General features: G+C 35.1%; 1 protein-coding gene across 22 annotated transcripts in view; it reads left to right on the plus strand.

Moving 5' to 3' along the window:
- ADGRL3 (adhesion G protein-coupled receptor L3) overlaps positions 1 to 16,418 on the plus strand; it is an 874,612-nt gene that overhangs the window by 162,939 nt on the left and 695,255 nt on the right. For 21 of the 22 annotated variants that reach the window (XM_067736151.1, XM_067736152.1, XM_067736157.1 and 18 more), the window contains exon 2: positions 11,099 to 11,167. The exons of the other annotated variant lie outside the window; for it this stretch is intronic. The gene's annotated coding sequence lies outside the window, so the exon portion shown is untranslated. The remainder of the gene's footprint in view (positions 1 to 11,098; positions 11,168 to 16,418) is intronic. 22 annotated transcript variants of the gene reach the window in all.

A 16,418-nucleotide genomic window follows, 5' to 3' on the forward strand; every position in this document is an offset into this window, starting at 1 on the left:
GGTTATAATAGGTATGTAATAATCATGTAAGAGGGGATATATGACTGTGTTTTCTATAAAGCATGGTCATTTAGTTCTAAATGCTATTTGAAGGAATAAGAAACATGCAAAATTTTATTTTCATTTATAGTTATAGGTAACTTTATATTTGCATATTTTATCTCATGAATTTGAGAATTTAACTTTATTTGTTAAGAGGAAAAGTAGAAAAAAATAGAAAAAAACATTTTATTTTAACCATTAGTATTTCCTTTACATCTCCTGAAAGCATACTTTAAAGTAAATTGGTTATATTTAGTAACAAAGGAAACTAAATTGCAGTACCAAGTAAATTTAAAAATCTCAGTATTTTAATTCAGTGATTTCCCTTGTGTTATGTTCCTTGACTTGTTATTCTGAAAAGTACTGTTTCATTTTGATAGACCTTACTTTTTAAAGATTTGTGTTGTTTGCTTGCAAGCAATATTTATTACTGTTAAAAGACCTGTGAATAAATATGGTTCCCCAACCTCCCCCCCAAACCCCCAACTAATTAAAAATATTCTATTGGACATTGTTTAGAAGGAGAGATATGAATTTCCCCCCTCATGGGTATGTGATATTTAAAAAGCTTAGGGACTTCCCTGGTGGCATAGTGCTTAAGACTCTGCACTTCCAATGCAGGGGACCCGGGTTCAATCCCTGTTCAGGGAATTAGATCCCATATGCATGCCACAACTAAGAGTTTGCATGCCACATCTAAGGAGCCTGCATGCCTCAACTAAGGAGCCCGCCTGCTGCAACTAAGGAGCTAGCGAGCTGCAACTAAGACCCGGTGCAACCAAATAAATAAATAAATATTAAAAAATAAATAGCTTAAACTGTGGATTTATGTACTCTTTTTTTTTTTTGCAGTACACGGGCCTCTCACTGTTGTGGCCTCTCTCATTGCGGAGCACAGGCTCCGGACGCGCAGGCTCAGCGGCCATGGCTCACGGGCCCAGCCGCTCCGCGGCATGTGGGATCTTCCCGGATCGGGGCACGAACCCGTGTCCCCTGAATCGGCAGGCGGACTCCCAACCACTGCGCCACCAGGGAAGCCCCCTGTGCTCTTCTTTTGATGTACATAATTTATAGAAATAAAATAGACATATTTAAAAGTAACATCCTCAAAGGGAATGTGTAAAACACACACATATATACATATCTTTTAAACTTTATCAAGGGCATTAACCGTACGCGGGCCTCTCACTGTTGTGGCCTCTCTGTTGAGGAGCACAGGCTCCGGACGCGCAGGCTCAGTGGCCATGGCTCACGGGCCCAGCCGCTCCGCGGCATGTGGGATCTTCCCAGACCGGGGCACGAACCCGTGTCCCCTGCATCGGCAGGTGGACTCTCAACCACTGTGCCACCAGGGAAGCCCGGGCGTTAACTTTTAATTGTCTATAATACCAACATAGTTTGACCTTATTGAACTGCACAAAAGTAAAAATTCAGTTATATAGAATCTTGTTTGGGCAATGTGTTCTTTGCATAGAGAAAAACTTTTGAAAAATTGAAGCAAACACCTACCCGATTAATGTGGCAAAACTCCAAATGTTTGATAATTTGACTAAAACAGTTTCCAAGGTTCTTTTTAGGTAGATTTCATTTTTCCTCAGAGCTTCAGGTATTCGTGGTGGTGGTTAGTCTGTCAGTATGTCATTGTGATGCCTCTACTTCTGATTTTTTACTTGATAGAACTCTATAGAAAATAAAGAATAACTAAGTGTTGACTGAGGGCCTGTCTGTGAGTCAAGTGCATTGAGTTTTAGTGCAGTGTGACTATTTTCTTTTTTAAACATATTTCTTGATTAAGGACTGTATGTTAGATTGATCTGATTTCCAGATGGTGGAGTCTCGTGATAAGGGACTTTTTACTGTGGCATATAAAGCACATCGTTTTAAAGATCTCAGTACTCAAGATTTTCTGCTTGAAATCTTATACAAAGTGAGAAATAAAGCTGCATGCAATGAACTACAGGAAGTGTAAGAATGGAACAGAAAAAAGGAGAAAGCAGAGTAGCAGTGCAATGGAAATCTGATATTTGATATGTAAGCTATTCCCTTTTAGTCCTGCAGCCAGATTTTTTTTTTTTCACTTGTGCAGAAGCATTTCTTTCTTTCTTTCTGCTTTTTGATCCCACACCCTGCCCCCTGCACAGTTGGAATGTCCCCAGAAGACTTTGGCAGAGGTCACTTCTCAGAGGCTTTTTAAACTTTAGTTAGAATACATTTATTGATTTTTTTTTTTTTTTTTTTTTTGTGCCGTACGCGGGCCTCTCACTGTTGTGTCCTCTCCCGTTGCGGAGGACAGGCTCCGGACGCGCAGGCTCAGCGGCCATGGCTCACGGGCCTAGCCGCTCCGCGGCATGTGGGATCTTCCCGGACCGGGGCACGAACCCGTGTCCCCTGCATCGGCAGGTGGACTCTCAACCACTGCGCCACCAGGGAAGCCCCTAGAAGAAGCAATAAGAATGAATTTTGTCATGTGGCTTTGCTTAAAATTATTAAATTTTATTGATTTATTTATTAAATTATTAAAAAAATTTTTAATGACCAGTGGAATGAGGATTTTTGGAAAAAGCTCATCTGCGATTCACTGTCTGACTTGGCAATCCGAACTCTTTTAAACCTTTGAGAACACTTCATCAGATGCCGGGTCCTCATCGTTAGTAAAACTCTGAGAGGATTCTGGCATATTGGATTTTCCTTGGGATTGATATCAGCTGACAATTTGGCCTCACAGATACCGGAGATAAAAATCATTTTTCTGGAACTGACAGAAACTGCATAAGTATTTAAAAGTTCATTAACTCTTTTTAAAAAATTCGGTCATGCGTCTGTTGAAAGTATTTGGTAGCATGAGTTGGCACAATAACTTGTTCTTAGGCTCTTTTCCTTATTTGTAATCATTTGAGATTAAACCGTTTTAATTGTGTAAATTAGCCATGAAGAGAAAGTACATTTCTGTCAACTGAAAACCTGATAATTAAGGATAGGATAATGTTTAAAGAAAAATATCTTTTCATATTTTAGGATTTCTGCTTCAGTGTATTTTAAAGTTTCTTGTTTAAATTTTGAACATGAGATAAAACTTGACAAGATTTCCTACATCCTTAATTCTGAGATAATTCTCATATGAATCAGTGAGTGTACTCCCCAAGTTATTTTGGTTGATACTGTTCTAGCACGCATGTTTCAGGCTAGGCTCTGGTGTCTGACTGGTGTCAAAGAAAACAAGATGGATTGATTGTAGAGTGTTTAAATAATATACACTGAAAGTTGATTATTATGCATTGTATTTAAAAATTACTATACATTGTATTTAAAAATTATTTAGAGGTCATTTAAATAGCAAATATCTGCAATACATACAAAATGAATTAATTCATATGCAACCTTTCAAAAATACATATCTTATAAAAAACAAGATAACTGTACTTTTTTTCTTTTTGCAGTCCACCTTAAAAAAAAGGAAACATTATGAGCTTTAAAATGTATATTCAAAGGAGCAATAGCAGTCAATATCACTTGGTTGATGTATATACTAAATTAATTCTATATAATTTGTGAATCATAGTTTTGTATTTTAACAGGAATTCTGAGACCACATTTTTTCTAACTCCTGTATTTGAAAAAAAAATGTTTATTACTCAAAATTTGCTATATTGCTACTGAAGTTGAAACAAATGGATATTGATCTAAATAATCCTCTTTTTAATAAAACTTCTTGGGTACTCAATTACTGTTATATTTTCATTACTTATAAAGCAAACTGTTCAAATTATTTTGAACTGTTCTGTCATAGAATATATAAATGTGTATTTTTTTAACAATTAATACTTTATGATATAAGTAATGAAGTGGATTTCAGTGTGTTCTACCAGAAAATGTTTAAAAGTATAGAGAATAGGCAGGTACTTTTTATTATAAATGAAAGAAGCTAGGTAACTCCTTTTATTGTAGAACTTAGAAATCATGATTAGTATGTAAATATGTGTTGTTATAGTTAAAACATAACCATTTTTGAGGGTTAAAAACACATTAAATTGGATGAAAAGAAAGAATTGGAAAGAAAAGAGCATACATTGCCTAGGAAATAATCTTCCTGGAATCCCACCAACTCTTAGGGTTAGAGCAATGGGCTGATGACTACTTGTAATGCAGAAATGTTAAAGGGAAAGCAGGAAACCCTCCTGCCCTCAGCCATTAATCCATCTTCCCCACACAGAGTTTCCATTATGAACTGAGTCTTTTTGTAAGTATCGGTCCTAACTTTCCATAGTCACATCTGTTGTATATTTTACCATCTTTTCTCCCATCATAGGAAGCTTCTCGTTTTCCTGTAAGTGACAGAGTGCTTGAACTCCTTTTGATGGTGAATTATTCACAGCAGGTCACATTTTTTTTCCTTACTATGCCATAGGGCAGTAGCTGCAGAGGTCCTTACATAGGAACAAGCTAAAGCATCTGTGACTCCATTCTAAGGCCAAGCCTGAAGAAAGAGGTGCTTGTGGGTACAAAAACTTGGGAGAAAATAATGTTCTTGCCTTTCAGTATCTTGATATCAAGGCCAAAAGAGTACAGCAGAAACAGACTCCTGAAGGAATTACCACTCAAGTACAACGCCTTAACCAAGATGAGAGTTTTGGTGTTACATATGCCATGAACTTCTGATTAATCAGGAAATTACCATATCTGTGGGGCAGAAACAATCTTTATGTAATTGAATTACAAATGAAGTAAAAGACCTATTTTTGGTTTTGATTTTAATAAATAACTGTTTCCTGTGAAAGTAAGAACTTTGTGTACACTATTCTAATCCTTGTTATTAACTACAGAGGCTGGGTATACAGGAGACACTAATTAAGGGTTTTCCCCTTCCCTTCTGTTTGTCTACCACGTCCTATCCTATTCTACTTTATCTTATCCTGTCCTACCCAGTCCTATCCTCTGTATGCAGGCAGCCAAACTGACTGTCACCATAAGAAATTTCTTCCCTTGTCTTGTGTTAATTATAACTTATTTTCATATTCATTTAAAAAAATGTAAGAAGTTCAGCATTTTTTTTTTTTTTTTTTTTAGTTCAGCATTTTTATAAGTAAAAATGTTGGGTAATACATTGATTGAGCTCTGAGGATTATTCCCTGTTTTGGATTGTGTGCAGTCCTTTCCCCCAATGAACTATGAGTTGTCCATGTACTGTATATTATTTATATCCTTTGTAGATCTGTTGGCTGTTCCAAATAATATGTTATATTTTTTCCATGAGGAGGAAGTTTATAAGTAATTTATTCTAATTTATCCACATTAAAAATGAAGATACTAAGGGCTAGAAAAGGGATGGGATTTTTCATAACATAAAATAAATAATTAGCGGGAGTGTTTTCATTTTAACATTGGTCTTCAGTCAACATTACACATTCTTTCCTTTATTATTCCCTTGTTTTTGTTAACTTGGCATTGAGTTTGCTCTTCTTTTCTTACTTCCGTTTAAGGTAGAAGCTTTAGTTATTGATTTGGGAACTTCTCTGCTAATATAGATGTTGAAAGCTATACATTTGCTTTTAAGCACTACTTTAGCTGCATTTCATAAATTTTGTTATGTTGTGCTTTACTTTTTCTTAAGTTGAAAATATTTTAAGTGATTTCTTCTTTGATGAATGGGATATTTAGAAAAAACATTTTAAAAAAGTCCAGGGCTTCCCTGGTGGCGCAGTGGTTGGGAGTCCGCCTGCCGATGCAGGGGACGCGGGTTCGTGCCCCGGTCTGGAGGATCCCACATGCCGCGGAGCGGCTGGGCCCGTGAGCCATGGCCGCCAAGCCTGTGCGTCCAGAGCCTAAAGTCCAAATATTTAGGGATTTTCAAAACCTCTGTCTTTTTTATTTTAAATTTAATTCTGTTTTGGTTAGAAAACTCACTCTGTATGATTTCAGTTCTTTTAAATTGCGAGAAAGATGGTATAATTCCTAGGTAAAAATGCCACAGCATCCCTACTGTTCTTACCAAAAGCAGAGTAGTTTTTCTGGCATAAGCACTTAATTTATTATATGACTAGTCAATTTCCATTGTTCTGAAATAGTTGTTTTTGGCAATTTTGTCTAGTTTTATAATTGATTTAGAATCTACCCTAAGGTATTCTCCTTTATAAAATAGCATACATTCTTGGGGCCTCTAAATTATCACATGTGAAAAATATGGTGCATTTAGAATTAAACTTTGCCTCTTGATTTAAAATGCACCAGCAGGGCTTCCCTGGTGGCTCAGTGGTTGAGAGTCCTCCTGCCGATGCAGGGGACGCGGATTTGTGCCCCGGTCCTGGAAGATCCCACATGCCACGGAGCGGCTAGGCCCGTGAGCTATGGCTGCTGAGCCTGCGCGTCCGGAGCCTGTGTTCCGCAATGGGAGAGGCCACAACAGTGAGACGCCAAAAAAAAAAAAAAAAAAAAAAAAAGCACCAGGATCTTTAGAGATTTTTTTGAGCTCAAAGTGTTGAGGCTAAATTCATGGAGTTTACCTTAACAAGCTACTCTATCTGAGCTGTAATCTGTCTGAGGAACCAGCCAGCAGCCCAAGCTGGCTGATGGGGAAATTCAGTTTAATGGAGTAGAGTAGTGTCAAAAAATGTTTATAATGGAAAAGAATGTATTCATCCTATAGAGGGTCTTGAAAGCCAGACTCTGTGGTAAGCAATAGGATGCATTTTTGGATTACTGAGGAAAACGAGGTCTTAGATTATTCTGTTAACTGTTTTCAAGGTAGATTTAAAAGGGGATAGAATGGTGCTCTAAGAGTACCAAGGTGCTGTTGCAGTATGGCAGTTATGGGGGCCAGTGGTGACAACATGTAGTAGCAGGTGGCCAAACTAAGTGTCAGATGCTTTGGATTCTTGTTTTGGCACTATTACTTGATAACCGTGATAATCTTTATGAGTTGCAGCTTTCTAATCTGTAAAATAGGAATATTTTTGCCTCTGCCTGCTTCACGTGGCTAAGATGATTATGTTAATGGAAATAGAGATGAAAAACGAATCTAAACACTGCAGAGAGACTAATATGGTGGTACATGGTGACGGTTATCAATAAGGAATTAAAGTAGAAAATATTTGAAGATAACTCATAGACTAGTAGATTGGAAGACTGAAAGGGGGTAGTTGGAAAAATGATTTGAACATCACAACTAAAGAGGTAACACTTGAAGACAAGTTGAAGATATGGAGATGGAATGTCAATAATGCTGTTAATGTATCTATTTATAGAGCTTTGTCTTGTATTTTCTTAACTTCCAAATAGTTTGAAATGATAGTATGAAGGCCATATACTTCCTTTCACAGATAATAAATTGTGGCACCCAGTATTTATTTGTTTAATTCTGAAAATGATTGAAAGACTAGCTCTCATAGACAAAAATGTTGCCTTATAATGACTTCTTTGATTCATTGTATTTTTATAAAATCTCAGTTCTCATTGATCATTAAAAATATCACTGTCATCTTAGGTTGCAGACCATCTATTAACTGATAGCAGAATGATCTTTCAAAAATATGTTTGTACATGTCGCTTCTTTATTGCTTCATGAACCTTTCCTGGACAGTTCAGTACAAGATGTCAGATACTTTTGGAATTAATGCCATACAGACAAAGACAATAAAATGTCTTTTCCTCTTAACTCCAGACTAATTTTTACTGAGATTTCCTGGGGAATCTCATTTAAATATCAGAATGTGAATGTGCCTCCTAATAGTCATCAATGTTAGGAAATTCTGAGATGACTGTTTTCGGAAAAATTCATTTAAGGAAGCTTGTGTTCCTTCCAATGTAAACATCCTCGTAACATATATGGACAGTAATAGTCAGTATAATGCTATTGAGAAGCTTGAGGGTATAGACTCTGAATTTGGACTACTTGTGATCAAATTCTGATTTTACCACTTAGTGTCTTAGAATGTTTATTTGTAAACTAGAAGATAGCATTCATACCAATCTCAGAAGATTTTTGTAAAGGTTAAATGAGAATATAAATAAAGTGTTTTAGTCCTTGAAATTTTTTAAGTTAAATGAGAATATAAATTGTTCAGAAAATAGTGTTTAAAACTTAAAAATTATTTTTTTAAAAGTCTTAAAAATACAAAATCAGACTTTCTCTTTTTCTCTTTTTTTCATTTTGTCTTAATCCCCATTGAGAATGATGTGTAAACTCTATAAGTGATATTTTTTGTCTGTTCACTTCACTTCTGAATCCATAGTACCTAGAACAGTGCCTTGACACAGGGTAAATATTTAATTGCTAAGTGAAGGAAGGAAGGAAGGAAGGGAGGAAGCTGCTTTACTTTTTACACTTGCTAGCTCAGGATTAGAAAATTTACCTTGAACATTCATATTTATCATGTATTTTTTTTAAATTGGAGAGTCAAACTTTATTGTTATATTAATTTCCATTTTTGATATATATGTGTTTGCTTACATTTTATCTAAAGCATGGACTGATTTAACTTTTAATTTTTAATTAAAGCAGTCTGGTATTCATATCCAAAGTATTTCCATCTAATTCTTAAAACCTAGAGTGAATTGCAGTAATTGCTTGTGAATTGCTTTTTATATAACTTTTGAACAGTAACGAAAACATGAAAATATAAACTCATCAAATTCTTATGTCTTCCATGAGTGTTTTCCTTCGATGTAGTCACATTGCTCAAAAATAATTCCAGTGACTTTTCTTTTAAAAATCCCTTTTAGGCAAGTTTACTAACTAGAAAAGAAATTAGTAAATTCTAATTTACTAATTAGAAAAGAAAGTTTACTAATTAGAAAAGCCTTATTACTTTATACTGATAGAACAGTGTCATTTGATATACCTTTTCTTGCCCTTCTCTGCTTTTCTATTCCCTTTACCTGTCCACTCCTCTTTTCCTTTCTGTGTTTTACCTCAGACCTGACCTTCCTCCTCTTAGGAGGCTAAGTGACCGTGTGTGCGCTTGTTCTTTCCTCTGAGTTGTCTACAACTCGTAAGTCCCTTAAGTGGCTGTAATTGAGTGAAGTACTGAGACGTTGAATAGCCATACTGTAAGTTGGAGAATCTCTATTCTTCTGTATCAATAGAAATATGACCTACAGAGATAGTTATGCAAACAAAATCAAAGGCACCTATAATGGTGCACTTTTGTTCTTGGTCTCAATTTATGTAAGGTCAATACAGACAGTTTCCAATTAATAATTTTAATTTTTAACTAAAAAAATTGTTTTGTTCACCCAGTCAGCATTTTTGAGGCTGTATTAGGGGCTTTGTTCTTTAGGGAGGGGTAATGGAAATTGAATAAGTAGTCACAGCCCCTGTTCTCAAACAATCCACATTACAATGTAGGGTTCAGCAAAATAGAAGAATACACAAAGAGGTAACGGAGCATCAGTGAAAATCTGCTTGGCTCTGTCCGTGGCGTAGTCGTTCTGGTGCTATCAGGGAGAATGTTGTGGAATAAGTTATGTTTGGATTTCAGGATGTATTTCCTAAATGGGAGAAAAAAAGATCTAAAGCACGAGGATATTTGGAGGAGAACCTGTGCTGTCATTACCCATGATTGCCCAGATATGTAGAATATTTACAAGGTGGGACATGGTTTTTCTTCAAAAAACAGGGAAAAATACCTTATTGGTATTTTAGCCAATAATTATTCAAGGAACATATTCAATTTGTTGAAAGAAGAGTTGTACAGGGAAATTCAAGAAGTTGATGAAAAAATTGCTCTCAGGTTCCTGTTCAAGTGGTCAAATGTGCCATTCAAACATGGACTTGGATTGCTCTTGTACCAAACCTCACTGATTGGCCAAATATGGGTAGATATTCACTGGAAAAAATACAGCGAGTTCTATTGCTGTAATGTTTTAAAATGCTCAAACAAAATATAATGATTCTACTAGTGAATATTTTTCCACTAATTTGTTTTCATACATATCTGATGGTAATCAATAGTGATTTTGTAAAGGAGAACTCAATTTTAGTTTTATGCTAATGACTTTCTACCTGTATCTAATTCCTTATCCATTTGGGGGACAAGATTCTAGAATAGATAATAGATTTTGTCATTGTTTTGGCATGTACATGATTTCTTAACCTTCTGCTAATAGCATAATACTACTATAATACTACTAAATAGTGTAATAAATACTAAGTATCATAATAATTAATACAGGTGATGCTTGTATAAAGCATTAAGTGGACTCACTGGAAAGTTCAAAAGTTGATAGGACCAGTTGCATAACACTTAGAAAACACTGAAATTTCAGAGAATACCTTGAAGGACATTACTCCTTTTTACAATTTACTTTATATGTATATATAAAGTATACTATATAGAGAGAGTATATATATATACTTTATATATATATGTCTTTACATTATTCCTTTTTTTGTAAAATGTCTGACATTGATATTATTTTAATAATAACAAAAATAGAAAATGCTATGGTAATTTACAGAAAATGAAGACCAAAATCTACCATTTAAGTAAACTCTCATTGTTTATTCCTTTCTAATATTTTTAAAATCTGAAATTGTCTAAATTATTGTAATCATAGCTTCTGTATTTATACACGAATACACAGAGCATGTGTATTTTTTGTGTTTGTGTGTATATGTATGATGGAGTAGGGAGATATAGTAAGGTCTTCCTCCAATTTTTTTCTCACAGCAGTTCTAGTAATAAAAGTGGTTAAACACACCCAGGATCTTAGCTAGAAGTGCCTGTTGCAAGAAACCAGAACATTTCTTGGAAATCTCAGAATTTATTTTAAAACCTTGTGTGTTCATTGAATTAGGAAAATATTTAAATTCCATGCCTATCAAATTCATTCACTTTTCCCAGTGAACATTATAGTAATGTGATGGTGTACAAATATAGGTCACATGTAAATTGAAATTCGTTTTTACACATGGTTCTGTGGCTACACCCCACGCATTGTGGGAAAAAATACACTTGACAAACAATAAGAAATACACAAGTCTATTCAAGTAGTCCTACAACTATAACCATAAAATAAAATGTATATTTTTTCTCATTATCTAATTAACTTTTTTTTACAGAAATGTTTAAATGTTCAGTAAATCGGAGGAAAAAAACATGGATTTTTAGCAACTGAAGAGCAAATTAAGGTAATTATTAAATTATTGTTGGGAATCATGATTGTTAGTAATTTCAAAGTGTATTTAATATGTTTATATTCAAGTTAGTATCTGGTTTTATAAGTATCATATTGAAAATTTAACATATTTAATGGGCTACTGAAATGAAATTTTACATATTTTTGGAAAATAGACATTTCTTGTGAACAAAAATGTAAATAATATACTTCAAAGTATTTGCTGTTGTGGGGAAGTGTACTCCAGCTATATGAAAAATAAATGAGCTACTAAAAATAAATAATTTCAGTAGCTTTCTACCTCTTTTAAAAGACACATCACTGTCTTACTCTCTTAACTAATATGGAATAACTATTCAGATTTTTAAGAAATTAGTACATGTATATGACACAGTTCATTAAAGCCGTTTTTGCTTAATTCATTCGATATGCTCTCAATTACATATCTGTGATAGTGAATGTCAATATTAGGAAATAAAATGTATGCATTTTATAGACCAAGCTGTTTAACATAAAGCACGTCCTTTTCAAAAGTGTTTTTATTTATCACAAATATATAATGAGTACAGCCTAAGAGACTTCAAGGAGTATAACCTTAGGCCAGAACACATATTTGCATCTTCTTCAGCAATCATTTGAAGGCTAAACAGGCCTTTATATTAATCAATCAACAATAAATTGGAATTTCCTTTCTTCTTAAAGTTACTAAAGTTAACTTCCTTAAAGCAATTTTGTAATTTCTAGAATATAAATTCTTATAAATATGCAGCTTAAAAGTAGAAATAACTTTTTTATTTTCTTTATATTAAAATCATGTTCATTTAATTTTGAATTGTAATATAATTTGTATGTACTATAAATCATTATAAACCTATTTTCAAAGATTCTGTATTTTCCTTTTTACTCTAAGAGTACTAACTTAAGAGTATAAAAACATTACACTCACCTTTGTAGATCCTAAAATTTCCCCTTGATGTCTCTTCTTTTAGATATTTTTGTTTTAATTTCTTTGTCACTGCTTTCTTCTGCACACATTCACAAATGCAAACAAATAATATTATCCCTCTTTTCTAGAATAGATATGATTGAATCTATTTGTATTTGCTAGCTATCTATATGTTGGCAGATAAAGTTTACAGACATTCTTTTACTGACTTGAATAAAATGGGTTTTTTGGTACTTAGTGAAAGAAGTAAATTTAGGCTGATTGAATCATTTTTTTAAAAAAATTAAGCCAATCAAAACTTAGACATCTTGCTTTGGAGAAATTAAATGCTGGTGGGAAAGATATGAAGCTCTATAGAAATGACTGTATACATTTTAAAAGGGTCAGTGGCAAACTGCTAAGGAAACAAACGTGGGAGCAGCTCACTTTTGCTGGAGGCTCTTGAAACCTTCATGGAGGCTGTGAAATTCACTGAGGAGGTTGTTGAGACAGAGAAGGTGAGGTCATGCATTCCAGACGAACATAACAGCTTGTGAAAGAGCATATAGAGCAAGGGATGGCCACTGAAGGATTGATATTTACTTTGTTGCTGAAGGGTTACACACGTGGTAGAACAATGTTAAGGTATGAGTCTGGAAAAGTAGATTTGGAGCAGCCCATGTAATATATCATGTTTGCCAGACGAATGCTTAATTTTCCATTAAGCTGTCTCTATGGAGTGCTCAAGGGTATCTGTAAGGTTGTGAGAAGAAATTTTCAGAACCTCTCCTGATGCCTGTTTTCATTAAGAAATATAAGAAAGAAAGGCCTTATGATATTTAATGTAATGACTACTACTGGCCCCACATATGACGTTTCTGGAAAATTGTAGGAATTTTTACAGTGTTAAATGATTGACAATGCTTGCTTCCTTGTTTTTTAATTGAAATATAATACATGTACTGTAAGTTCATCCTTTTAAAGTATACAATTCAGTGGTTTTTAGTATATTCACAAAGTTGTGTAATTGTCACCACTATCTAATCTAGAAATTTTTTTCATTCCTAAAAGAAACTTTGTACTCACGAGCAGTTACTCCTTATTCCTCCCTCACCCCATCCCCTGGCAGCCACTAATATACCTTCGGCTGCTATGAATTTACCATATAAATGGAATCATACAATATTTTTGTATCTGCCCTTTTCACTTAACGTAATGTTTTCAAGTTTCACCCTTGTGTGAATCAGGACTTAATTTTTATGCATGGATAATAGCAATAATATCACATTTTGCTGATCCATTCATCAGTTGACAGACATTGGGTTTTTTTTATACTTCTTGGCTATTATGACTAATGCTGCTATGAACATTTATATCCAAGTTTTTGTGTAGACATATGTATTCATTTCTCATAGGTATATACCTGGGGTGGAATTGCTGGGTCATATGGTAACTGCATGTTTTATCATTTGAGGAACTTCCAAATTGCTTTCCAAAGTGGCTATACCATTTTACATGCCCACCAAAATGTTTGAGTGTTCTAATTTCATCATATTCTAGCCAAAAGTTATTGTCATTTTGAATTATAGCCATTCTGATGGATGTCAAGTGATATCTAATTAGATTTTGATAGCAGTATATATATATTTTTTTCTTGTTTTTGTTTTTGCGGTACGCGGGTCTCTCACTGTTGTGGCTTCTCCCGTTGCGGAGCACAGGCTCCGGACGCGCAGGCTCAGCGACCATGGCTCACGGGCCCAGCCGCTCCGCGTCATGTGGGATCCTCCCGGACTGGGACACGAACCCACGTCCCCTGCATCGGCAGGCGGACTCTCAACCACTGCGCCACCAGGGAAGCCCTAGCAGTGTTTGTTTTTAAGAGTATTTTAGTGTACTGATGTTACATGAGTTTGGATAAGTGCATTAAATGTAATTATTGCCAAATTTAAACTAGACTGGTTCTCATATTTAAACAATACATGCATAAGTCAACAATAAAAAATGGTAGAGCTGGTGTTTTCTCTATTCCTATTAAGGGATATTTTCAGAGTTATTATATGATAAACATTGATAAGCTACTCAGATTTATTAAGGATAGCAAAAACAAAATAATCTCATACCATATGTGATTAAACTTGGCCTAAGGACATATTTGTCTTGCGGTATAAGTACACAGCATCATTAATATAGTATATATAGTACATATAGTACTATATGTACCATAGTACTGATGTACTATAGTACATCATTAATATAGTATATATAGTACACAGCATCATTAATAGCAAGATTTTTAATAACATCTGGAACGCAAGTGCACACCTCTCTGGGTTTTTCAGTAATGTTTGAAGTCATGCTCAATCTAATCATTTACAAATTTTCACTAAATTTATGATAAATGTTTAGAAGCCTTATTTGAGATTTCCTGGGGGGAAGGAATGAAATCATTGGAAAAAACCCTAGTTCTTCCTGCTGTGGTAAAAATGGTTGAAATCACACAAGATAAATTATATGGCAACAAATAAAATTGTATTACTTTATCACCAAATACTGTTGGAAGATGACATGAAAAACATTATTTTAACCAGGAAAAAAAAAGTGTTAGAACAAATTATGTAGTATGAGGGATTTGTTTTGCCTTTGGACAAAATATACGTTTTTCCAACATGCATTAATTTATGCTATTTGTTAGATTATTTTTTAAAATAGGTTTATTGATATATAATTATGTAATGTACAATTCTATTTTGATGCATAAAGTTGTGTGAGAACGTACCACCAAAATCAAGATATAGAATATATCCTTCACCCCCAGTTCTCTTGTGCCCCTTTGTAGTCATTCCCTCCACCACTATCAGCCCCGGGAAACTCTAGATTCTTCTTTAGAAACAAAATACAAAAAAAACAAAAACACCTGAGAGGAAGCAGACTAAAGAGGTCAGTTTTTTTTTTTTTTTTTTTAATTTTTTTGTGGTAAGCGGGCCTCTCACTGCTGTGGCCTCTCCCGTTGCGGAGCACAGGCTCCGGACGCTCAAGCTCAGCGGCCATGGCTCACGGGCCCAGATGCTCCGTGGCATGTGGGATCTTCCCAGACCAGAGCACGAACCCGTTTCCCCTGCATCGGCAGGTGGACTCTCAACCACTGCGCCACCAGGGAAACCCAAGAGGTCAGGTTTTGAAAACAGATTCTATATATGACCTTCAGGATGTTACTTATCCTCTCGCTCTTTCCATTTCTTTATTAGAAATATGGGATTAACAAAACCGTCTACCACATATCATTTAGGATAGAGCTAGGTATATTTAAGCACTTATAAACACTTAATGTTTTTAAAATAAACTATAATTTTTTGAACCTTTAAGGAAAGATATACTGGAGAAGATATATTCTCCACAGTAAATGACCTCTTAGTATGGATTCAACCACAAAACATCAAAGCAAGTTTTCAAAATAGTAAAACCAATTCAGGAACATCATGCCCACACAAGTTTTGGTTAATGGCTCCATTCTTCCAATTCCTTAAGCACAAATGCTTGAAGTGCATCTTGAATTTTCTTTCACCTACATTGCACATTCATTAGCTACTGAGCACCTCTTCGGCTACTACCTTGGTCCAAATTGCAATCCCCTCTTGGCCGGAGAATTACAACATTCTCCTGTTTTTCTTGCTCCACTGTTTTCACTGTACAGCCCTGAGAGCCTCTTTCTACCTTCAACCTACCCTGCCCTCCAGACACCATTTCCGTTTGCTGAACACAAGAGGCCGCTCTACAAAGGAGCCTTAGCTCCTTCTACCAATCACACGCTCCCAAGTTACATCCATGGCTTATTTCCTAGGCTTCAAATATCCTCTTCTCATGGCAGCCTTCCTTGAACAACCTACTTAAAATTGAAACTGTCTGGGGGCACTCCCTGCCCTCCTCTCTTGCTTTATTTTTCTCCAGATCATATAATACCACATTACACACAATTCTGTTTATTGTCTTATCCCATTAGTTAATGGATTTTAAATATTTCCTCTTTACGGCATCCTTTTAATTTCTACTTTTCTGTGTCTTTTATATTGTACCACTGGCCTTGCTCATGGATTTGGATATTAGAAAGTTAATTCTGGAAGCAGGCAGTGTGGGGGGCCGTGTGACTAGAGGAAAGGAGGATTATCTGGGAAATATTTGCAATATCTCATGTAAGGAATTATAAAGATCTGGTTTAAGGCAACACCACCGGGGATCGAGTGGTAGTAACACATTCGAGACTATGTGTTTAAAAAGTAAAACTGACAAGTCTTAGTGACTGTATTTGATTAGTGAGAGTTGAAGTCTCAGTGGGACAAGTCTC

This window comes from Pseudorca crassidens, chromosome 4 (genome assembly GCF_039906515.1).
Source record: "Pseudorca crassidens isolate mPseCra1 chromosome 4, mPseCra1.hap1, whole genome shotgun sequence".
Lineage (NCBI taxonomy): Eukaryota > Metazoa > Chordata > Mammalia > Artiodactyla > Delphinidae > Pseudorca > Pseudorca crassidens.